General features: G+C 37.5%; 1 protein-coding gene across 2 annotated transcripts in view; it reads right to left on the bottom strand.

The window, feature by feature from the left end:
- EDIL3 (EGF like repeats and discoidin domains 3) overlaps positions 1–24,144 on the bottom strand; it is a 376,589-nt gene that overhangs the window by 351,750 nt on the left and 695 nt on the right. The gene's annotated exons all lie outside the window — the stretch shown is intronic.

The following is a 24,144-nucleotide window of genomic DNA, read 5'->3' as shown; positions in this document are numbered from 1 at the left end:
AGTAAAAATTGCATTTCTAAAATATGCCATTACATTTCTGAAATAAATAACAAACCCAAGACAAATCTCATCACTATTGCCTTCTAGTTGTACAGCTCATGCATACTCAGATTACCATTTTAAACAGGTCGGGAATTCCCCAAGAATTTGGCAATCTGAGAAATAAAATTTCCAGCTGATGGTTAAGTTATAAAATCTCAACAAATAGAAAAATATTGACTTTTCAAGGCAGTGAGAGTTGACTTGCAGTTAAGGGAGTGTATTATGGTATCCAAAGAAAGAATATGTCCGTCAGAATTGCTTCAGTGGGTAAACGGGCTAGGGGAAAAGAGGTTAGCCAGCAGTTTGGGCACCAAGCCTGAGAGACAGAGGCTAACCTTGCGATTGCACATCCATCACTGGCCACTGCCTGGGGGAATGGGAACTGCAGCTCAGGATGTGGGCAGGTGTGTTCCTGTTGTTGTCAGACCATTTTCATCTCTGACCACTAAACATTCAAATTGTTCCCCCAAGGTCTCTCTTCTAATTCCAGGATCAACAAAGAGTGAATGAACTGACCAGAAGTCTCATGTCTCTGTCTGTATCCTCAGTGATAATTACTAAAAATTTATGTTCTGAAATAATAGTTCACTAAATTATATATCCCTAGGAGTTTACACCTAGGAGATGAAGCTGTTTTCAGTGCACTGACCAATTCTGTTTCTAGATCTGAAAGACTGAAACTATTACTACAAGGTGAGCCTGAATGACTACTACCAAGTCGGAGAAGCTCAAGGCCTATTGATTGGAGAAGTTGAAGAGTCACAAGACAGGGGTTACTGTAAGGGGGAAAATGATATGAGCTGAATAGAAAAGTAAGGGAAGGCAACGGAAAGATTAACAGAGAGGAAAAGTAGAGATTTTATGAGGTCAAAGCACAGATGTTGTAAGGATAACTGAGTAATTCAAAATCTAATTGCTTTCCAACATTTTGGACCTTACAGAATTGTGTGAGAAAATATAGGAACAGCTATTTGTACAGCCTTCTCTGAATTCAATTAATTCAGTCAGAACCCAGCTAATTCACTTAAAGACTGAAGTTTGACAAATTAAAGGCCAAGGTGTTTGAGCCTGGGAATAAATTCACTGCCCCCAGAAACATCTCCTAATGTAAAATGAGTAGATAAATTGAATGCCCTTTATCATCATTTCCTATTAGATCTGTAAAGAAGAAATAAATAATGTCATCTCTTGTGTAGGTTATAACCTCCAGAATAGTAATTAGGTATCTCAGTGAAAACCTAGTAAACACTGAAAGGAATAGAGAGCTAAGCAAATTTCAGAGTAGAACTTGGCATAGAGCTGAGGAATCTTATCAGACTGGCATGTTAAGCAGGGGTCCTTCAGAAGATTTTGGTTTCATTTCACTGTAGTCGTGTATGCTTTATCTAAGCCATCGGAGGAGGCAGTGAGAACAAACACACTGCCACCTTTCTGGCCTCCCAGTCAAGATGAATGCAGTCCCTTTTCCAACAGCCCAAGCTAGTGCTTAAGTTTCTTATGAAACAGCAAAAATAATATACTGTGGGAGTGGTATAGAGTTATATAGCAAGATTCTTCTAAAATACTTTCCCTAAAGTGTTGTAGGCACTATGTTAACATAGTACATAGATTTGAATGTACTGGAAAAGTGCCAGCAATGAATAGCTCAGAAGAATATATCTTGCCTCTCTGTATAACTTTGGTCGAATTTCCTCAGCCAGTTCTGCCAACGAAAGTAGTAATACAAAAGGCAATAGAGAGATTTTGCTTAACCTGTTTAAAAGAAAATCTCATTAGTCTGGACTTGGTTCAGGTGTGAATGAAAGGAGATTTAGTCAAAACAAAAGCTTTCTGGTGATAACACCTTACTGGGACACAGTCATCACCACACACACACACACACACACACACACACACACACACACACACACACAGAGTCTTTAAGCATTAAAGCAAGATGAAGCCTCTGTACAATGTCTTCCTGTCTTATGAGCCTGACTATTCTATAAAAAGCTAGGAATAACCCAAACTACCAATATCCTTATAAATAGAAGAGTCAATCAATATATCCAAAACAGCTGAAGTACAATCTTTTCTTCTAGGAGAATACAGTGATCAGAGGTATTCTAAACTTCTCTGATTCTGTTAATTACTGCCAGCATTTTAAATTTTGTTATCTCAGATTTTAAATGGTAATATGCTAGCACTCTTTATTTTTTCTGAAAACTTTCACTTTTATTTATTTTAGTTTTTAAAACTTCATTATCTGAAATGCTGATTTTTGCTAACAGCACTGTCTATCACATTATAAAAATATTAATACAAGGTTTTTAGAATTCAGCCTGTCTACCAGGTACATGCTAGGAGCAAAGAGCTTTTATAAGCACTGTGAAGCATGCTAAGGTGATGAATGACCTTCACTTCTATATTTACCTTAGTTCCTGTTTTAAAACATGGTAAAGTATGAGTAGTGAGATAATCAGTGTAGAAATGCTTTATATTTTATTCAACCATACAAAAGTAAAAGGAATTTGTACTTATTTTTAAATATGTACAGAAACATAAATGGACAGATATGAAATCTCAGTCTTCGGAAAGATATAACATTGTGAGTATAGTCATTTCTGTCAGAGCGAATTTAACACAATTATAATCAAAATCTTAGCACACTTTCCTGAAGAATTTGAGAAGTTAATTCTAAAATTTAATCAAAATCACAAAAGGTATAGATAGGGTAAATTTATAATGATTACATTACTTACGTTCAAGCTAAAGTAATCAAGACACCGTGGTGTATTTGTGTAGTGATAAAAATATCAAAGTTGTGGAATAGATACAGCTGAGGCACCAAGTCAGTTCAATGGAAAAAGCAGTCTTTCAAAAAATGTTTCTGAGATCACTGACTCACACTACGGGAAAGATCAGTCTCCACCTGAACCTTGTGATACATACAGAAATTAATTCAAGAAGGACCGTAAACCTAAATAGAAAAGCCAAGGAAATATGAGAGTCTTTGAAGGAAGCAAAAGACAGTATAGTTGTGATACTGGACTGAAAAATACTTTTTAATATATCAAAACACTGTAAAAGAAAATATCAATAAAATGCACTTTATCAAAATTAGACACCATCAAAAGGCACCATCAAGGAAAAGAATATCAAGCCACAGAGTAGGAAAATATCTGCAATATGTATCCAGTAAAGTACTCATGTGAAAGATATACTCAAAATCCCTACTAACCCACTTTAACATACCCAGACATTCTAATGTCCTCACATCTGTAGTCATTGGGAAAAAGAAATTAAAAATTCAGTGAGATGCCATTTCATAGCAAGTATAATAGCTACCATCAAAATACTGATAATGACTAATTTTTGTGAGGATATGGAACAACTGAATCCCTCAAACATGCAATCATTTTGCAGATTTGTGGAGCAGTTTTTATCAAGTTAACATATATCTACCTATGATTCAGAAATTCTATTCCTAGGTATTTACCTAAGAGAGATGAAATTATATGTCTATTAAAATGTTTCTATAAGATTTTCATATTATGTTTTTTCATAATAGCTAATAACTAGTAACAACAATCATCCATCAACTAGAGAACAAATTATGTTATTGGAAATGCTATTGAGGAATAAAAGGAATGTACTCAAGATATGTGCAATAAAAAGGACAAATACGAAACCCAAACCCATCATACTGACAGCGTGACTAAAACATAGACTAAAGTCCGCACAAACGTGTGCACGCTCACGCACCATCATAACGACAAGGAGTGCAAAACCCCCACAAAATTAATCTCTGATGATAGCAATCAGAAACAAGTGTTGGAGAGAGGAGAGATGGGGATGGGATCTAACAGAAAATAATGTGGGAGGATTGTCTAAGATGACGGAAATGTCCTATATCTTGTTTTAGATTGTGATTACATGGGCATATACAACTTAACAACTCATTGAACTAAACCCTTGAAATTCAGTGTGTTTTGTATATCAATATGCCTCTATAAATTTATAGTACCATTTTGTCATTGCAGATATATTAGTGATTTTCATAAACCAAAAGAACCAATAATATTGACCATCTCAACATAATAGTCTAGCAACCTAACCTGGGAACCAAATACATCAGTTACACAAGAGTCTTCTGTATATTATTTCACAGCTGCAGACTGAGTAACAACATCCTAGAATAACAGCCTTATATAGATGTATAACAAAATAAACATAATGTAGAATGCATATAAACCAAATTCCCAAGTGAGCAGTAATGCCGAAGGATCCACGATTTAATCATAAGCATGTGTAAATAGATTTCCTGAAGTGGTCTCTATTTTAATTAGTGGATTATCAGCTTTGAAAGAACATAGCAGTATCTTTTTCACTACACACCCTTGTTATTACTCCAACAAAAGAAGCAACAATGTTTAGGTTCCTGAAGTGCAACCAAATTATTCTTCAATTCATTGTGCTATAATTTCCTTTTTCAGGAGTCAGGGAACCATTGATCCATCTGAATAAGCTCTAAATTGCTAAATTCTATCTTTCTTATAGTCCATGTCTTCTTACATTTCTTGAATCATAAAAAAATTGGTTGACTCATGCCAAATTGTATAAGTATGATTTTGTTCTATTAAATGTTGTGGAGTGATGGTTTGCATTCTTAATATGGCCAAATTACCTAAATATTGTTTTCTATAATGTAGTTACATATTAAAATACATACTTTCACATAGATACAAGGTCTGTCCAGAAGGTATCCAGCCATGTAATATGAAAAATATAGACAATGAAGAAGATAGAAGATACAGGAAATATTGTATGAAGGACAATGACGCCTCACTCCTCTTCAAAGTTTGCAGTTTGGGACCTCACACAGTTTTCCCAATTGCCATCAGCTGCCCCATCGCATTTTCCTTAATCTCATTGATGGTCTGAAATCTCTTCCCTTTCAAAGGTGTTTTTAGTTTTGGGAAAAGCCAGAAGTCTCAGGGCACCAAATCTGGGCTCTTAGGGGGCTGAGTCACCTGGGTGGTTTGATGTTTCGCCAAAAATCTCTGTAGAAGATGTGTTTCATGAGCAGGCGCATTGTCATGATGAAGCTGCCAATCACCACTTGCCTATAGCTGCAGCCTTCTAAATCAACTAAATAGTGAGGAATTTTCAAGCTTAAGGCAAAATTTGATGCAGATTTGTTGCTCTTCTCACTCAGTCACTTTAAATGTGATGGTCACACAGTACACATGCTCACTCAAGTGTGTCTACCACCCCCACTGACTAGTACAGTGAAGTCATCATTGTTCACACACGTACATTCCAGTCCACTCTGCTTGGCTGCCAGATTGCATCAATGTTATGTAAACTATTCTTGTTACATTAACAATGGCTGGACTTTTTCCGCACAGACCTCGTATATCATGGTAAATGAGCACAAGAAAAGTCACGTTAAAGTTTGTATGTTCCAACTCCCTGAGCTCAGACTTTAGGCTTTGCTCATAGCAATTGCCTTCACAAACAATCCTGGAAGAGTTCTTCATACCTCTCCTTATTCCAAAGTCAATAGAATTAATTTATAACATATTCCCAATTAAAGTTAAATCAGCAATTTGAAACTTCCAACCCTAGATTGTTTTACTATGCAGCTGTTTTCAGCAAAAAACATTTTAAGTATTTGAGACACTCAAATTATGGGAATACAAAGCAAAACAAACTACCCCTTTAGAAATAGTCAAGAAATGTTCCTTCAAATTGATCTATGCCACTTCCCAAAGAACATGCAGAAATTATTTTTAGCAACAAATTTGCTTCTATTTTTGTTTTATTTGTATATTTGACTTCCAAAACCATTTTATTTTTAAAGCAATCACCATATGAATTCTATTACTAACAAAAGAGGTCATTTGGTTAAGGTCTTTATTCTTCTAATTTATTTAAATATTTTTCTTTATAAAAAAGAATTAGACATTTGCAAATACATATACATTATAGTTTCTGGGAAGAAAAATCCCAACGATGTGATTGCATTTTAGTGTTAGAATCTAAGCTAATTTTTTTTATTGAGATACCAAGAAATTGCTAATTCAAAAACAAATTGTGGCCCATAAATAATTTTGAAATTGAACTTTACAGAAAAAAAATAAAGCATGCTTCTCTAGAAATAATTCAATAATACTAGTTTAAACATTTAAAATAGTGCCTCTGTTGGTATATTTAAAGAAATTTGTATTAATCTCATTTTGTGGACTGGCACTGGGACTAAAAGTTGAAGTTTTGAGGTGTAGGAATATAGTAGGAAAGATGACCCCGATTGTTCTAGAGGTAGCAATTTTGTCAGTGAGAATAAAAGAATAACTTAACTTCTTAACTTTCTGTATCTGCATGAACCAAAAAAGAATTTTTAAGTCAGCCACTCTAAATCTCAGTTTAGGGTTATAAAGGGCAAATGGAGTCATGGGCATACTGGGACATCAGGTATGAACATGCCCATTTTAACATATGAGAGCTGTCTACATCCTGGTTATCACCAGTTAAGTTCTCATGATGCAGTGACTTACCTACGTATCAGATTTGTCATCATTTCTTAATTGTGTTTATGTTCCTTTTCCAAATAATTGTAATCAAAAGTTTTCATGGCATCTGAATATGCTTAGTAAAGCATACAAAGATAAATAAAGGGGGCGTCGTGTAAAATTGGGAATTGTCATGACTTCCAATACCAGCTGATTCTGCAAAGGTATAGAAAACAACACAAGATTTTGAAGCTACCACCAAACAGACAATCTGTATGACATTTTTTAGTTTCGAAATGATTCCCTATATATTGCTTCAGTTTTATTGTGATCATTACAATAAGACATTATCTCTGTTTTTGCCAAAAAATGAAACTAAGGCTCAGAGATGGGAGTTTGCTCGAAGTCACAAGGCAAGTTCTTGGTAGAGTCAAGACTAAGTCTTTTGATACCTAAACTAGTTCACAGTGCAAATACGAATGAAGAGTTACACAGACCTGTATCTATATGAGACTGAGTCTAGAAATAACCATGACATGATTATTTACCCCTTTACCCCTTGGTGTTAGGCCCATTAAATATGTTACGTTATATGGCAAAAGGGACTTGGTAGATGCAGTTAAGATCATCAGCTGATGTTACAGGGAGATAATCTCAAATGTGCCTGTTGCAATGTTCCTTTATGAAGACACCCATGTAATACTCAAATTGATCTAGCAGTCTTCTACCTTGAATCATTGTCTATTTCTCAATTCATCTAAACCACTTGATTCATTCTGTAGGAAACCATGTCGTTTTCCTCCAATCCTTAAAATGTATGCATGTATCTGTATCTTGTGTTTAACCAAAATGTCTTGTCTTAATGGAAGGACTTTTTGTTTTGTTTGTTTTTCCTGAAGCAGGGAAAAAGGGAGTGAGTGATAGTAATTGTCACTTCTTTAAAATGCAAACAAATTTATTTTATTTTAACTTAATTTTTATCCATCTTTTGAGATAAAATATGTAAAGAATTTTGAACTGCTTAAAGGCAAGAGATAGGAGAGTTTTCTGAGTACTAAATACTGACCACGGACAACACCAGTCATGAATAAGCAGATTAAAAAAAGCTTTCATGCTGTCACCTTCCTTATATATAGTATTTATAATTGAGACCTCTGAGGCAAAATGTGAAATAAAAATAACCTAAAATAGTTTAGAAGTTTCAATAATAGGTTATAAATAAGGACACAACTTATCGTCTATATTGAGTGGAGATTAAGTGTAACTAGGTGGGAAGAATATACACAGGCAGCAAGGACCTCCTGGTGAGTCAGGAGAAATTGAAGTATTCTATTAAAGATAATACTACACGATTCCACTCATATGTGGAATCTAATGAACAAACTGAGCTAACATGCAAAATAGAGACACACTCATAGAAAATAAGCTGCCAGCTCTGCGGGGGGTGGTGACGTGGGGGTGGCATGATCAAGCAAAACACAAAAAGAACTCTCAGACACTGACAACAGTGTGGTGATTGTGGGGAGGGAGGTGGGTGGGTACAGATGGAAAAGGGTATAAGGGGGATAAATGGTAATGGAAATAACACCACAAAAAGTAAATTATTTTAAAAAGATAGAGGATAAAATCAGAAACTGGTGTGGCAGTTATCGGAGAAGAATGAGCAATGTCGCGTGGCTCATGACTCTCCATGACGAAGATGACAACGTTGTGAGGAGCAGCCAAGAATGAATATGAGTTTGGAAATTCTCTGGAAGGTGTTTCTAACAGGAAAAGGAAATGCTAGAGAAGAAGCTGACCACATTAAGGAGGGCAGTAATACAACTCAACCATCGCTTCTATCATCATCATCATCATCAGTGATGTTTACCACGGGCCAGGACACTCTGTTCACCTGACCCTGATGGAGTTGAAGATGAAGCTGGCTTTGTGAGTTTCTGTCCAGACTTAGTGTGGACTCTGAGAGATTTCCACCTGTGCCTGGGAGCAGATGGGCAACACATCACAGCAGATGACTACCTGGAGAATTCACTGAAGCTGAAGTAAGACACTGTATCAAAGTCATCAAAATTTCAATGTGTCCCACTGTTGTACACAGAAATTCCTTCCAATAAAGACATGTTTTATCTTTGACTCGCCCACTCACTGGAAGAAGCCTGCCCAGGTTGAGACATTACATGACGATGAACTGGATCTTGATTTTGGGCAACAAGAGGCACATTTCTGTTACTACAGCTTTCACCATTCCAAGACTAAAGCACTTTCGGGAGGCTCAAGGTCAGTGGACTTCCTTACACTCATACCAGCTTTACACACTGGAGTGGAAGAGAAAGGGAATTCTGAAGGGAGATGAAACCTGAGAAGAGGGAAAGGAAGGAAAGAGTAAAGAAGCAAAAGGCCTAGAGCAGTCTCATCAAATGAACATGCATAACTTTAATTATTTCCTCATTTCTCAATAGAAAAATCATGGCATGAGGATGATCACATGGATCTTGAGGTTTCTCCTTTGAACACTTTCTTTTCACAAACAAAAAAAGATCCGGCTTCTTGGTCACACAATTTCCTGGAAAAACAAACATATTTGGACCACTTGAACACTATGCAGAATACTAAAAAAGCTCGGGCAGCGCACTGTTAAATTAACATTCTCAGAACTACTTAGTTGACAGCATGCCCTCTTTCTCTCCAAATAATGGAAGTATCTCTTTCCCCTGTGAAGATCTAGAAAGCCTGATGCCCAGCTATGTCAGTGCCATCAGCACTGGGATTCTGCCCTGCATGGAGAACTCAGTCTTGGCCTCGGCCCAAACCAAGAACTCAGCTGCAGTACAAAAGGCCATTGCCCACTGTGACTGGCAGATGGGACAGAGGTGCAGCTGCCCCATGGAAACCCTCTAGGAGCTTCTCCACCTGCACAGGACCAATGAGAAAGAGGCCATTAGAGACTTTGTGAAGAATTCCTTCAAGGATGTGGACCAAAGATTCCAGAAGAAATTAAGGGTAAATACTTATTTTTTGCTCTAGTTCATGGAGCTTACTTGTAATGCAGGACAAAGTATTGCTATGAAATGCAAAGGGCACTTAATTAAGAAAAGCAATTCTTACTAGACTGAAAAGTAATGACTATAGCCTATGTGACCAAGATATTACTGTTATTCTGAAAACAAACAAATAAACAAACATGTAATTTTAAAAAAGACAATGCTATAGACTTATGCCCATCTCCATTCATACATTGAATCCTAATCCTCAATGTGATGGGTTTTGGAGGTGAGCCTTTGGGAGGTAATTAGGTCATGAGGCTGGTGGCCTCACAAATGAGATTAGAAGCCGCAGTGAACTCCCTTGCCTTGTCAACCACGTGAGGACAAGGTAAGCAGGCTCTCACCAGACACTGAAGCAGCCAGCGCACTGATCTTGAATTTCCTAGTCTCTAGTACTATGAGAAATAAAATCCTACTTTTCTTTATGATCCACCCACTCTATGGCATTTTTTATTATAGCCCTAATGGACTAAGGCAGTCAAATACCCCAAAATTAAAAAGTTTAAAGCAGAAACATAACCAGAATATATTTAACAGAAATTCAAGGATTGCTAAGCTCTGTTGATCAGGCAATTTGTCAAACTGGTCCAGGTTGCCATCCTCTCCTTATACCCTTCTCCTTTGGAATGTGTCCCAGGGTTACTGTCTTCTTTACAGTAATAGCCACAGCCACAACTGAGAAAAAGATACCTAATGTGTATTGAGGGTTTATATTGTGCCAGGATCTGGAAGCGTATTGCATGGGCTACATCTTTGAATAATTATAATGGCTTATCTTGGGCACAGACATTGTTCTAAGCACTTAACCTGTATTAAATCTTTGCAATAACACTGGAAGTCAGGTCCTATTACTATCATCCCCATTTTGTTTTTTATTTTTTCGAAGACCAAGGTTAGTCATGTGTTGAAGCTGAAAACTCTGACTCCTGAACCTGGGAGCTTTATGTTTACTTTTTTACTTTTTTTTTACTCTTGTTTTATGTTTACTTTTTTACTTTGTAATTATCATATTGTATATAGATTTCTATAATATGTTTGTTTTGTTCTATATAAATATAAAACTCTTCACAAACATTTTAATTCTGTATGTAATATATGCTAAAAAGTTAGATGATATACTTAAAGCACCCTATTCTATCATAAATTATAAATTATCAAAAATGGAAAATAGTTAACAAATGAGTACTCTATTAATTAAGGAAGATCCTAGAAGTAGTAGTCAGAAAAGTACCCAAAAAACAGATCAGACTGCTCACTAGGTGAGTTATTTCAAACCTTCAAGAAACAAAAAGCTCTTATGATATTTAAAGTGTTCCAGGAAGCAGGGTTTCCCAATTTCTCATGTACATCTAGTATTCCCCAATTCCAAGCCTGATAAGGATAGCTCAAAATATCATTTATGAAAATAGATGCAAGCATCCCAACTAAAATTTAGCAACCATATTCAGATATATTTCTAAATAATCACACATGATGGCACAAACACATTACAGACTTAGAATAATTAGAACTACGTGCTACTGTCACGCTAATAGAGAAGCACCCCAGTAAGTCTCCGAACTGAGGCCGCTATATCGCAGAACTCAGTACCTGATACATATGCCTCATTTCCTAACATTTGATGTCACTTGTGTTGGGACACATAGCTAACCGTTTGGTGGGATGAACGAATGGCAACCCATATGCACTCAAATATGATGCCAAAAGCAGATTATAAAGAAAAATATGAATATGTTTTACAAAACAAATTTGTTTTAACACTGTATAACAAACATAATAACTACAATATGAAGACAAATAAAACGAGACAATATACAACATATACCTCACTTCCTTCATTTTTTTGAACAGTGAGGCTTGACCCTCTGAGCACGCTCATAAAAGTTCAATCCACTCTTGAGAGCCCTACCCTCTCCGTGTAACCTACCAATTTTCTGTCCCCCTTCATTAGAATGTGAGCTCTGTGAACAAGAACTTGAGTATGCTGTGTTTGCTGCTGTAATTCCAAGACCCAGAACAGCCTTTTTCATCTAACTCTGCTCATTAAAAAGTTGAGTAAATAAATTATACAACTGTGTGGTATGATCTATATATGGTGAAAATGTTACTTTGACCTATTTATTTATTCAAACAAGTCTCTAAATAAAGATAACAAAATGTCACCATTATAGCTTTTCTTCAATGAGTATATATTTATAGATTCAAAAATAATTAAAAGTTTAAAAAAAGATAAGAAATTAACGGCCTCTCAAAATAAATTGCCTCAAAATAAATAAATTCCTAGCATATAAAAAGTAGAAAATCAGTTGAATTTACAATTTTTACTTCACACAATTCTTTGCTCTAACTACCTCTTTTGGAATGGCATGTAGTTTTCAGAGTTTTTAGGCTAGGGGTAGCAATCACACAATTACTGGGGTCACAAGCATACAAATTGTTTTAGAATCACTGAGATGTTTAAGAAAGGTAGAAGTATCATTGCCCAAAGGGAAATAAACAGTAGTCTGCCGTGACATAAACACCCTCGTTACACAAACAACTCTGGACAGCGGCTTCAGAGGCTCCCGAGCAGACACAGCTCCCAGGGGCTGTCTCTTCCCCTCTGCCAAGTACATCTGAATTCAGCTGGTGTGACAGCACGGCAGGGTGAGGGGAAGAACTTATGGCTGGAGGCAAGTTATTGCTGGTGCTGCTTATAGGATTGATCACAAAGGCATTGGGGAAATTCGCTGATCACAGTGCTACCTGCAGGTTCTCCACCTGGCAATTAAAAATACGAAGTGTTTCGAATTTGTTGCACATAATTTTCTTGGCAACCATTGATAATAAGATGACAGTCTAAAGATTACTGTCTATCTTTCATATACAATTACAACAATTTTGTTGAACTTATTAATTTAAGGTAAAACCTGAATCTTGCTTTGAAGTGTTTATAAATTAGACAGCTATGGAAACGATTAGGTCATTTATCCAGTCAGCCCTTAGAGTTTGCCACTACTAAAGTATTTATTGCTTTCTGAACGTGTATCCCTTGTGCCATAAATCACATGTCAGTGCACCAGTACATCAAGTAGATAAGAAGGTATTAAATAAGTTAATGGATCTATCAAAGGAACACATTTTAAACCAGAGAAAGATTTATATACCTGCATAGTTGTTTCCATTCATGTTTTTCATTCACTGATACATGCATAAATCAGTCAACAGGTATCAACTGAGTACCTACTATGCATACAGCACCATGTTTGGAGTTGAATACATGTTAAGAAATAAAACAGGTGTCCTTTCTGCCCATGTGGAGCTTACAATACATTGGAGACAGGATAGAAAATAAGTTAATATGAAAGTGGTCATATCACTATGACTTTTGAAAAATTGCTATAATTTTTTTTAAAAGAGTGAAGTTACAGAGAATAAAGGTCATATGGTGTGTCTGTGTGTGTATTGAAGCCCTACTACTTGGAGAAGGGGGTCAGGGAGATTCCATTCCGTGGTGCTGTGCAGTTTCAAGACAGAAAGGAGCTCAGGGCAGAAAATGGCAAGATACAGAAGGACATTATTAGAAATAGATGTAGAAATAGAAAAAACAGAGATAGATGATAGCTTCAAGAAGACAAGAAATACTTGAAGACATTGTTAAAAAAACTAAGAATGGGAATGACTGAATTGCATTATTATCAAGCAGATATGTACCTGATATAAAATGTCAATAAATGGTATATTAATATAATTTGCAGGAAATAAAATTAGGTTTCTGAGATTCCAGTAAAATTCCAGTGAAGGCAAAAGCAAAATAAAAGTATATAAAAAAAGACATAATAGTATTATTTGGGAAAAGGTATTCTATTAGAAAACAGTAATCAGCAAAGTGATAGATTAAAAATTAAGAATGTATTTTCAAAATAAAAACAGTACAGACTAACGTGTGTGGCATTACTTGAGGGAAATGCATCCCTGGAATTCTTTGTTGCATTTTTGGCAAACCTCTTGAATAATTATGTAGGCTATTTGGACAGCTTCCAAATGAAACAACTAAAATGTTGAAAGGAAAGGCTTACAAGGACAGATTAAAGGAAAAAATATGTATGACTTTAGCATGTCAGACACTGAAGAAGAAACATTATGTTTTACAAGTATTTGAAACATGTAAATTTGAGAAAAAAAGAATTATGTAATAGGTTGCACAATTATGAGAATGTTACAACTGAAAAAAAATATTCCCCTAGTAATAATGTTGTTTTTCAGTAAGAACCATTTACACAAGTTCTTCAAACATGGTCAACTGATAATTAAGGCCACGAAGCAGAAATTGACATTCCTAGTAACCTAAACTATGCAACCTCAAAATACACAGAGGCCCATCTGAACAGGACAAAGTAGGCTGGGGCACAACTGCAGAAATCTTCCTATCCTCCGGCTGAGTTTAAAAGGTAGAAGGGATCTTCCCATGGTTTGGGGCTTTGCTTTGTAGCTGTGCTAGAGTCGAGTCCTGGACTTGGGTCTATAAGACCAATTTTTTTTGGAGTGTGGATCACTTATTCTATTCTCAGTCTTTATCCTTATCTATCCGTGGAGAAAATAATAACCCCTCAGGTAGTTATGAGGTTTAAAAGAGCTGCTGTATATGAAAACATATTTTATGTGCTTACATGCATTAGTCCTAGTTACTATAATGAACTCAATATGTTAAAAGCTGTAGGATGAAGACTGTGAAAGAGCATGAGGTCTGTAACTGGGTATTATTTGTGTTCCTGCTCTAAAGGAATTCAGCCTCCTCTAAGTCACTGTTTACCCTGCAGCCATCTTAAATGATCGTTGTTTTTTCTCTCCTAGCTTCTGGACCTGAGATGGGGCACAAGTCTCTCTTGCTCCTCAGTGAGACTTCCTGAACGTCACTCTCCCATGCAGTGTAAATTCCATGTCATGCACCTCTATTCCCCCACACTACCCTGTTATTACAGTTATCTAGTGATTGCTGCACCACACGCCCTCATTCTTTGAAGATTTCCATTCCTGGTTCACTGTCAATCTCTCCAACATGTCTCCTGGTATAATTTTTGGGGATTTCAATACCCACACAAATGACTTTTCCTAAACTTGGCCATTTATGCCTTGACCTTTTTCTTCTAATGATCTTGTCTTCCACCTTCCTTCAACCTTTACTTCTACGGTCATACTCCCAAATTTATAGTTATCAATAATTGTAACTGCAGTATAATTACTTCAATGTCTTCATAATCTTACAGCTCCTACCATCACTTTCTATCTTTACTGCTCATTCCCTTAAGGACCCCAACTCAACCTTTCAGCTCCACCAGGATTCCTGATGGGTCCTACTACCTTTTGACAGTGCCCCACTTTTCTTAGCTCCAGAAACGGGAGAGGCACTTTGGAAACTACCTTAGTTTGGGACTTTTTGAAGCAAAAATGGTGAAAGTATGGCAGCTGAGAAATTCATAAATGGTTGAATACCTCTTAAAATGGATAACCAGAGAGACCAGGTTGGGAAAGAAGAGAGGTGAGGGCTGCAAGTTGGAGCAGAGGCAAGAGTGGGTTCAGTGGGAATGAATGATAGGCAAGGAGAGGAAGAAAAACAGAAGATTCTGTGAAGAGATGGAAAGTCTGGGGAATATACGGTACTGTTACTTGGGCAACTCCCGTGATAAGAAAGTCTAAAATGCATATGCTGATGGCATGAAAGTGTTAATGTTAGGCTAAGAGGCAGTTTCAAAGTTTTCAAAAAAGCTGGTAGCAGTACATCAACTCCTCCTTCTTGTTTTGTGAGTCCAAGAACTGAGGAAAAAACACAACTATAATTCTCTTAAGCAAAGTTCTATAACAGAAAGGAGTAAAAAATAGGTTGGAATCAGTACATGTACCATCAAGTTCAAGTTGTCACTGGTTGCGTGAATTACAGGTCTGTTGAATCATGGGTCACATGACTTTTTCAACCCCAGGTTCCTCATTTGTTAAGTGAGATTAAGAATGCCTTCTCTGCTTATGTTCCCTAGAATAGTGACAAGAAATGTTAAGAAAATTTAACTACTGTTTTGTTATTATTATTTTAGGGGAATAAATATAATAAAACATATGGATGCCCATTTCAACTATTACTTAGAGTACAGATATAGAGAAGATATTAACAAAATGATCTCACATTAAATGATATAATTTTCATTAAAGTCAATCCAATTCTACTTTTCAAAAAATAAACCATACTTTGGATAAGTAATTATAAACCAGAAAATATCATTTTCTACATGATGTGGTTTGAAATTCTTTTTGGTGCTTTTGTTTGGCTAAAATTTCTCAATAAATTGCATAGAAATAAAATTGAATGAGGTTGGGATGTAGGGCAATTTAAAAACCCTCATTGAAGTAGCAGAAATAAAAAACTTATTAACCTTCAAGATCACTTTGTCCTACATTACGTATGTGAAAATTACAGAGAAAGCAAGCTCTAACACTTCGTGCTGAATGACAATGGAACGCCGTGGAGCAGCACTGGAATCCCAGAAAACAAAAACAAATTATAAAAATCATGCTGAAATAAAATTGAATAGGTAGATTTTGAAGATAATGCGTTTTGAATCACTTCCTAAGTCCTCTTCTTTTTTTCTCCCATCTTCACTATTCTTACCAGTGTAACATTATTCTGCAAGATAGATTAACTCTTTCTGATCACAGTATACTTCAACCTTTATTTCTCAATGTGAAAAGTATGACACTTTACCAACTTAAATTTGAAAACTTTAAAAATATTGTCCCAAGAGAATAAATATAATTTACCCCTTCCAAAATGTCTACCAGTTAAATAGCAGTTAAACATAATACGTGTTTTACAAGTAAGAAAATCTTTAACAAATTATCTCCATGATATACAGGATATGTCACACAGTATGTATATTCTAGTACTTAAAAGAACAGGATTATACTTAAACTGGATTCGAATTCTAACAAGCTACTTAGCATTTGTGTTCTCTTAGGAAATTATTTAACGTCTCTATATCTTCATTTTGTCATTCGTATATAAATAATAAAAATATCTGTCTCAGAGTTGTTGTGAGAGGCAAAGATGTTATGTAGAATGGTGGAACAAAAATAGCATGCATTCGGCAAATACTATACTTACTAACTTAGAAAGCTATCAGAACAAATGCCTCTTGTTAACTTGTCTAGCAAGATACTTAAACTGATATGGTGGCAGTCCCCAAGTAAAGAGAGGAAAGGAAAAAAGAAACAAGTACCTGAAAAATTGTTCCAGGTCAAAATTAAAGCAAGTTGAAATGTCAGAACCTTGTATCTAATAAAGTAATCTATCACTTAGAGGTAGCTTTTCTTTTAATTGGTGATGCATCACAAACGTAAAAAGTCCCCTATATCTTGCCTGTACATTAACATCATATGTTAAAGAAGCTCTTGCAGGAGCATTGAGGGGTATTTTCAAAGTAGGTTCATCTACAATACCGATTATAAAAAAGCAAAAACCAAAATTTAAAATGAGTGTGTATTTCTAAGGAACACTGATTTGGAGTGGGGGGATAATTCCATTCATTTCAATATATAAAGTGCCTCTTTTGGGTTTTGTTGTTGTTTAGTTGTGTTGTTTGTTTTGCTTGGCACTGTTCTAAGCTCTGGCTCTGGAGGGAGCACAAAGTATGAAGCAAGAACTTGGCATATAGTTATTAAAGCATTTTGAATGGTAATGTGCTTTTTGTTTGTCCGTGGACAACATTTCAAAAAAGCTTGTGTTTACAGTACAAAAGTTAAACAATAGAAAGAAAAAAGGTGGATAAACAGACAGGAAAAATAACGTGGATAAAATTGGAGTTCAATACCTATTTGGAGAGAAAAACGTGCGGACAGGAGGTCATCAGAGACGAGAGCACAGGCAAAGACTCATTGGTGGAGACCGCTGGCCATTACCAGGAGAGATGTGTCAACTTGTAGCAAATGCAAGTATCCTCCAGTGTTCACTTGACTGTTCCAGTCTTTTCTGCATAAAAGTCCTGAGCCCACTTTACCTCGGCTGTCTACATGTAATCGGGTATCGGTGGAACATACATGTTTATTCTGGCCTCAGTAGGAGAAGAGATTTAAGAGGATTATTTTGCATTCCCAAAATAAATGACTTTATCAAATACCAAGCATAAACCTTAATGAATGAATGGTGACCTAACCCTATTTAGAGATTACCTTCAAATCTAACACGATGTCGTCGAACAAGAGATTAAAACCTCGGCCTTTCCTTTTAGGTACTGTCTAAATTACTTAAAGTGATCAATCAGTTTGATACAGGTCTGTTCTAGAAAATAGAAAAAGTAAAGCTAAGATATAGAGCCATTCTTTCTCCATAGTAACAATAGCATTCAAAGGTGCTTTAGTTCTTAAAAAGCCCTCACTTAAATTCTTATACATAAATTCCCCATTCTACTTCATGCACTATTAAATCTTTTGTTGAACAAATGTTACTCTGCTACCATCAATATATTAATGCATATTTAAAAACAAAATAGCAGTACTTTTCTTCTAAAATATAACCAAATAATTGTGGGATATTTTATCTGCATTCTGAGGTCTACTTCTCCACAAAATTGACTAATACGTTTTGTGATACCTTCATTCATTACTGAAGTGGAAAATTAATAAAAACATATATAATAACATCTTCTCTGGCAGGATGGGAAAACAAAGTTTTTAAACAGGTAAATTCTTCAGAGTTCTGTCTCTTTCACCATTAAGCAGGTTTTCAAGCTTACACATTTTTGACAAAATCTCCTCAATGATGCATACATTTTACTGCCTTTGTACCGCAAAATGTGGAACACACTGCAGAGTCTGTGTCCAGAATGCAAGACCAATATCGGCACCGATTACTATAATATCTTCTCACACGGAGATGCCTTTCATCCTTTAAATTTGCCCAAACCTGCTCCCCGGTTTTCACCCTGTAAGCTCTCACTGTGTTTGCGTGTACTTTTTTCAGTCTCCTCTTCCTCTAATAGCTGCCATGTTTTATTGCTCTGATTAAGACTGACCTTTTACCTCATATGCCCTTCATTTTCTGGATCTAATTTAAAGGGAGCCCAGGAACTTAAAAAAAAAAAAAAAAAAAAAACAAGAGTAATAGATTTTCTACATGATCTAAGGCTTAAATGTAGTATCTAGTTTAGGTGATCAGAAGTTTTTGATGTTTTCTTCTAGGTTCTCAGCTATGCGCTACAGGCAAAGCAAGAAGAGGGTTGGCTACAAGTACAGTGGATAGAAATATCCTCCCTGCTGATATATTTAGGCAGGTTACTGTGATCAAATCAAGCTGTAAAATCCTGAGTTGCTCCATAATTCAGATCCTAATTTATTTCTGTTTATGTTTTAAACCTCAGGATTTAGTAGTAGAAGCTTCACTTTGTCATCTTTTTTTTTTCTTTTTCCTTCAAAATAAAATAAATCACAAATCTAGTCTGGGAGATTAGCAACCTTTTAAGAATTTTATAGTGAATGCTATGCCCTTGATGCTATCAAGCCAGGCAATGTTAGGGGTATGGTGGGAGAGAAGGGAAAAAGATGGATAGGGAGAGAAAAGGGTTTTATTTTAGAAGGACTGTGACAGAACGGATGGCACAGGATACAGCCTGTTTAACATGATGTCAGCAACTATATAAAAACCTGAGAGGAACTTCTGTAGAAATAGTGTGATGGTGAGTCTGTAACCTGCTTTTAAAGGCTGTATGAGCAGATGCCAGAACTGCTTTGCAAGGAAAGGCTATCAGGTGAGGATCAATGAGAAACAAATTAAGTGAAGTCACCAACAGCTTGATATGTAATAGGCACATATGTAAGGATTAGTAAGGATTACTCAGGTTTTAATAAGGACTAAAACTTTAATACGTCATTTAGTCTCTCTTGTGCGCACGACTTACTTAGAAACTCGCAAACTCTGGAAAACACACACTTCACTATCAGGACAGGAGAGGATATGCAGGCATCTGTTACCAGGACTGCAGATGTATATAAACACGGAGTTGGCACACGCACATATGTTCATGCAAATCAGTATCACAGAACTTCTACTTACAAAACAGACAGTTGGTATGTAGAATAAGCTTAAAAGCACGCCAAACATTTCAATAACGGTTTTCCTGCCAGCACCTCACACTTCTGTCCACACTTGCTTTGAAGTGCTCTGCAGACCCCAAGGGGCACTGGCCCAGCCTACGCTTGTGCTACTTTGTGGCAGTAAGAGTAACACTGTTCCCACGTCACACTCCTGCGGTGCAAGGAGCCAGGCCTCGCCCTTCCGGGGGTCACTGAAGACTGACCAATAATATCAGTTTGATACTGAGTAGGAATTCACTTCTTGTGGATTTGCAGATTAGCATTTACGAGTTTACTTTTTTATTTTTTCCATCTTTCCTTTAAAAGATCTCCACTGAGAATCCTGATACCTGCTGGAAAGGGCAGAGTTGATTCCAGTCTCCTTTTCCTTTCAACAACTCTTTCAAATCAGACGCTTTAAAGGTTTTTTAAGTGAAAGTTAAGTGGCAATTCATTCAGTTTAAGTATTTATAGTACTTAATTTCTGGCATTATCACATAACTATGACAAAACTGTCAATATCCCACATGGGCAACCACTCGACTCTTTGTATTGGTATATGCACACATGTTTGCTTTGATTAATCAACAAATTTTAAAGTCATTACATGAGCATTGATTTTAAAAACAAAAATTAAAATGAAACCATGCTAGACATCTTCATTAAAACACAGATTAGAACTGAATGACAGGAATGGCTTGGCTTTGAATTTCTACTTTTTTTTTCAAAAAAATGTGTGTTTACAAACTACTTAGGGAATAAATTCAACTATATAAAGAGCAAATTCATTAGCTCTGACAGAAGCCATACCATTAACTATATATTTGCAGAGTTTGCTGTTTCTCAGTGCCTCCTCATTCTGATTTACTCTGGCTTGAACTGAGTGTTGAAGCCTGCATTGAATTTTGTTGTTGTTGTTGCTTGTTTGTTTTGTTTTGTTTGGGCAAGAATATAATGAACCCGTTATCTGTAAATCAGACTCAGCACTATTGCACCCATAAGCGTGTTCAGAAAACAGCAAATATCAGAATTAGTTTCTTGGGCTTTAGGTACTTTTAAATCTAGCAAGTTTTTGCACTGTACACAAATGATAACATATACAGTCCATCCCATTATTCAAAATCCTGTAAAAGATAAAAAGTTCTAACAATAAATAATCTAACTAAAACTTTTATATTAGTTAATATCAGTGAAATTAGGAGTTTGGGCTATAAATTTAGAGTCTCGAAGCTGTCAACCATTTTGTAATGGCTGTGAGTACCCGAACTCTTTTATTGCGGTCTTGTAGACTTCACCTCTTTACTCTCCACGGCTACAACGCGGTAAGAAGGGAAAATCATGTGTCTAGCAACCAAAGTAAACTTTATTAGCAATGTATTAAAAATACCCTAATCCTGAATATATGTTTTAATGAGTAATGATCTCAAGATAGCTAAGCAAAATACAACAGAGTTCTAATTTAGAAAAGAGTTTAGAAGTGGTATACATTTACCTGGTTTTGAAGATCTTTGTTCCTTTAAGACCACAGAAGTAAGAATAGACCATTTCAATTTCTTAACTATTAGTTTGTGTTATTATGAATGTTTTTTCAAAATCATATAAATGTAAAACATACATTCAATTCTACAGAAATATTTCAAGAATGACTAGGAAAAAATATTCATGGCCAGAAGGGGGGAAATGAGTGTTGTGCAGAGTGTGTGACGTGGCCGAGATTCTGCTCTAGTGTCAAACAGACGCAGCAGGATACTTTATTTTCCCTCAATTATTACTTTTAATTCGACATCTCAAAATTATTTTTAAATGTTTCACCAAGAAGTTGAAGTTAGCACTTATTTTTAAAGTATAAAAATAATGATTGTGTAAAACAGGTAATGAAGACACTAATGAATAATAATTTTTTAAACATAAAAAAACTGTTATTTCAGCATAAATATTCCTATACTAATCATAGAAGCATAGTGTTGTTATCCCCAGTGAGAATATTCAGGTACTAATTTATGTTCACGTCGAATTAACTAAAAAATGACATCGATTTAAAAAAAGGCAAATGACAATGATTCATAGTATTTAGGACACGTCTAGACATTTTTAGACAGTGCCATTTGCTTAAAGACTTCAGGCCCAAACTGCAGGCAGAGGGACAGATTGCATAAGACGTCACGTGCTTGCTGCAACTGTATGCATGTTATTGGATTTTTCAGAGCAACCCATAATGATGAATAATTTAAGAGTTAATAAAATATTCAGTCTGACTGATCCATTGGTTTAATTTTAAAATAAAAACAACTAATAAAAGGAATTATATGTCCTTATCAAATCCCATGCATTAATGCACAGAAATTACAACCCACACATGGAAACTCCAATTTCTAAAAGGCATGATGCATTGGACAAATTACGTGTGTGGAGGGGGAGGGAAGAGAGTACAGAGAAATTCTGAGTGTGAACACTGGCTTCAATAACTTTGCCCAAAGTTTAATTGTTTGGACCTGTCATGCAAGCGGCATTCTGCCTTCTGCAGGGCTGAGGGAGAATAAAGTAGAAAGGTGCAAGTTTAACATAAATTGCTCATGGAAAATGGTGTTTCTTTCTAAAGCCCTCTTTCCCTCTCACCACAGGCTGGCTGAAAAAGGAGAAAGCTACTGAAGAATATGGAGTACACAGCTGCCCGAGCATTGTCTAGGAGCCTGAATGGGAAGGCCAGGCAACCTTGCCACGGTAGGTTTGTGTGCAGGAGTAAGCTGTGCCCTAAGCGTGGTTATCCTTAGGAGGTAGAGCTTCGGGCTGCAGCAAGCTGGCTCTCACCGCGACCAGACCAGCCAAGGATATAGCGGCCACACACACTAAAAGGTCCATCTCTTCCACCTCTGCCGCCCGCCTCGGAGCGGGACAGATGGTGGCACTGACATGGTGTAGGTGTGGTGTGTGTGTGTGTTTTCGTGAACAGAGGCAGGGAAGGGAGGAAAAGAGAAGTGTCTGCAGTTCTTCCCCTTCCCCTTCCAGCTAAGGGATCAAAGTGCAAATGAAATTCATTCGGAAAATAAAAGAAAGGGAAAATATAGGTGGTGGGAGCATTGTCGCTGGGGGACCCGAGAAGCTACAGAGCCATGACCATTCTGTAACCATCAGTGGCGTGGCTGCCTCTCCTGACCGCTGGAAGGGCACTTGGTAAACGCCGGGGAAGCACACCCCTACACGCAGGCTGGGGATAACATCCTCATTCTGGGGGAGGGTGGCAGGCGAGGAAAGGAAAGGCCACAGATCACACTACTGGCAGGGCAGCGAGGGCGTGTGGCCAGGAACGCCCGGCTTCTTGGGCAAAGAGTAGTGCAAGAGTGCACAATTTTCCTGTGAAACAAATGGATGGATGGTGCAGAATATTCATGCAGTATCTAACCTCAAATGGACTCTAGTCAACAAATTTTTATTCCAATTATCCATTTTTAGAGGCACGGAATTTTAAACCCTGTAGTGCACTCAGCTCTCTCCTTGAAGCAGCCTGAGGAGCCCCTAGAAGGGGCCACCGGCATCTGTGAGTGCAGAAGGGACGCAAAACCCCTCTCGCGGCCTTCCCACAGTCCCTGTCGCTCCCCCTGCCCTTTTCCCGTGCCAACTTCAGCCTCCACGGGCGCAAAGATGGGACCACGGCCAGGGCTTGCAATGAAAAGCCACTCCTCGCAAAGGACCTGGAAGTCCTCTATCTGTACAACTCAGCAGGAGGCTCGTCGAAGTCCTCTGTTTTTGTTTTTGTTTTTTTTTTAAACAGTATGGTTTATTTCACAGAAGTCATGGAAAAGCACCACCAGACCAGCTCTTACAACTTTTCTGCTCTTAGGTGGGGGCGCGAGGGTCGCACCGAAAGATTTTCTATTTTCAAGAGTTCAGCTTGTGCGGAGGGGAGTGCCGGGCAAAGCTCGAGGCCCCGAGGATTAGAGAAGAGGCCGATTCTGGGGAAATCCACGAGGCTGCCTTCTCGGACGGAGAGGCGGGAGACAGCCGAACTGGCCGGTCAGACCTTCTCCCTCTCACCCTCTGCCCAAACTCCCGGCGTTAGGTACGGGTTTGCAAACCGCCCAGCCCAGCCCCGCGGCGAAGCGCCGCACCCCAGAGGCAGCTGTAGTCCTGCAGCTCTCCAGCCTCATCCCGTTTTAACTAGATAACGCCCCCCCCACCCGGTGCCCTCGATTCCGCAGCTGGACTCCAGCAATTACCAGCGGGGGGATCGGTGATCGTAGCGGGCTTTACACGCATTGCCCTCGGAGGGTACGAGCGGTCACGGCCACCCGATGCCCAAGTGAGCCCTGGAACCACTGGTGCCGAGGAGCACCGTTCCCTCCCACCTCCCCTCTTGCCCGGTCTTCCTCGCTCTCCCCTCGGTACTGCCCGCTTAACCCCGCTCACTCGCTCGGACTTTGCGAGCACTTTTCCGGGGAACCCCGTTCCTGACGCCTCCTCCGCGCCGCCCG

The sequence above is a fragment of the Desmodus rotundus genome, chromosome 1 (assembly GCF_022682495.2).
Source record: "Desmodus rotundus isolate HL8 chromosome 1, HLdesRot8A.1, whole genome shotgun sequence".
Taxonomy (NCBI): Eukaryota; Metazoa; Chordata; class Mammalia; order Chiroptera; family Phyllostomidae; genus Desmodus; species Desmodus rotundus.
The sequence above is the reverse complement of the archived record's forward strand: the minus strand, read 5'-3'. Positions and strand labels throughout refer to the sequence as shown.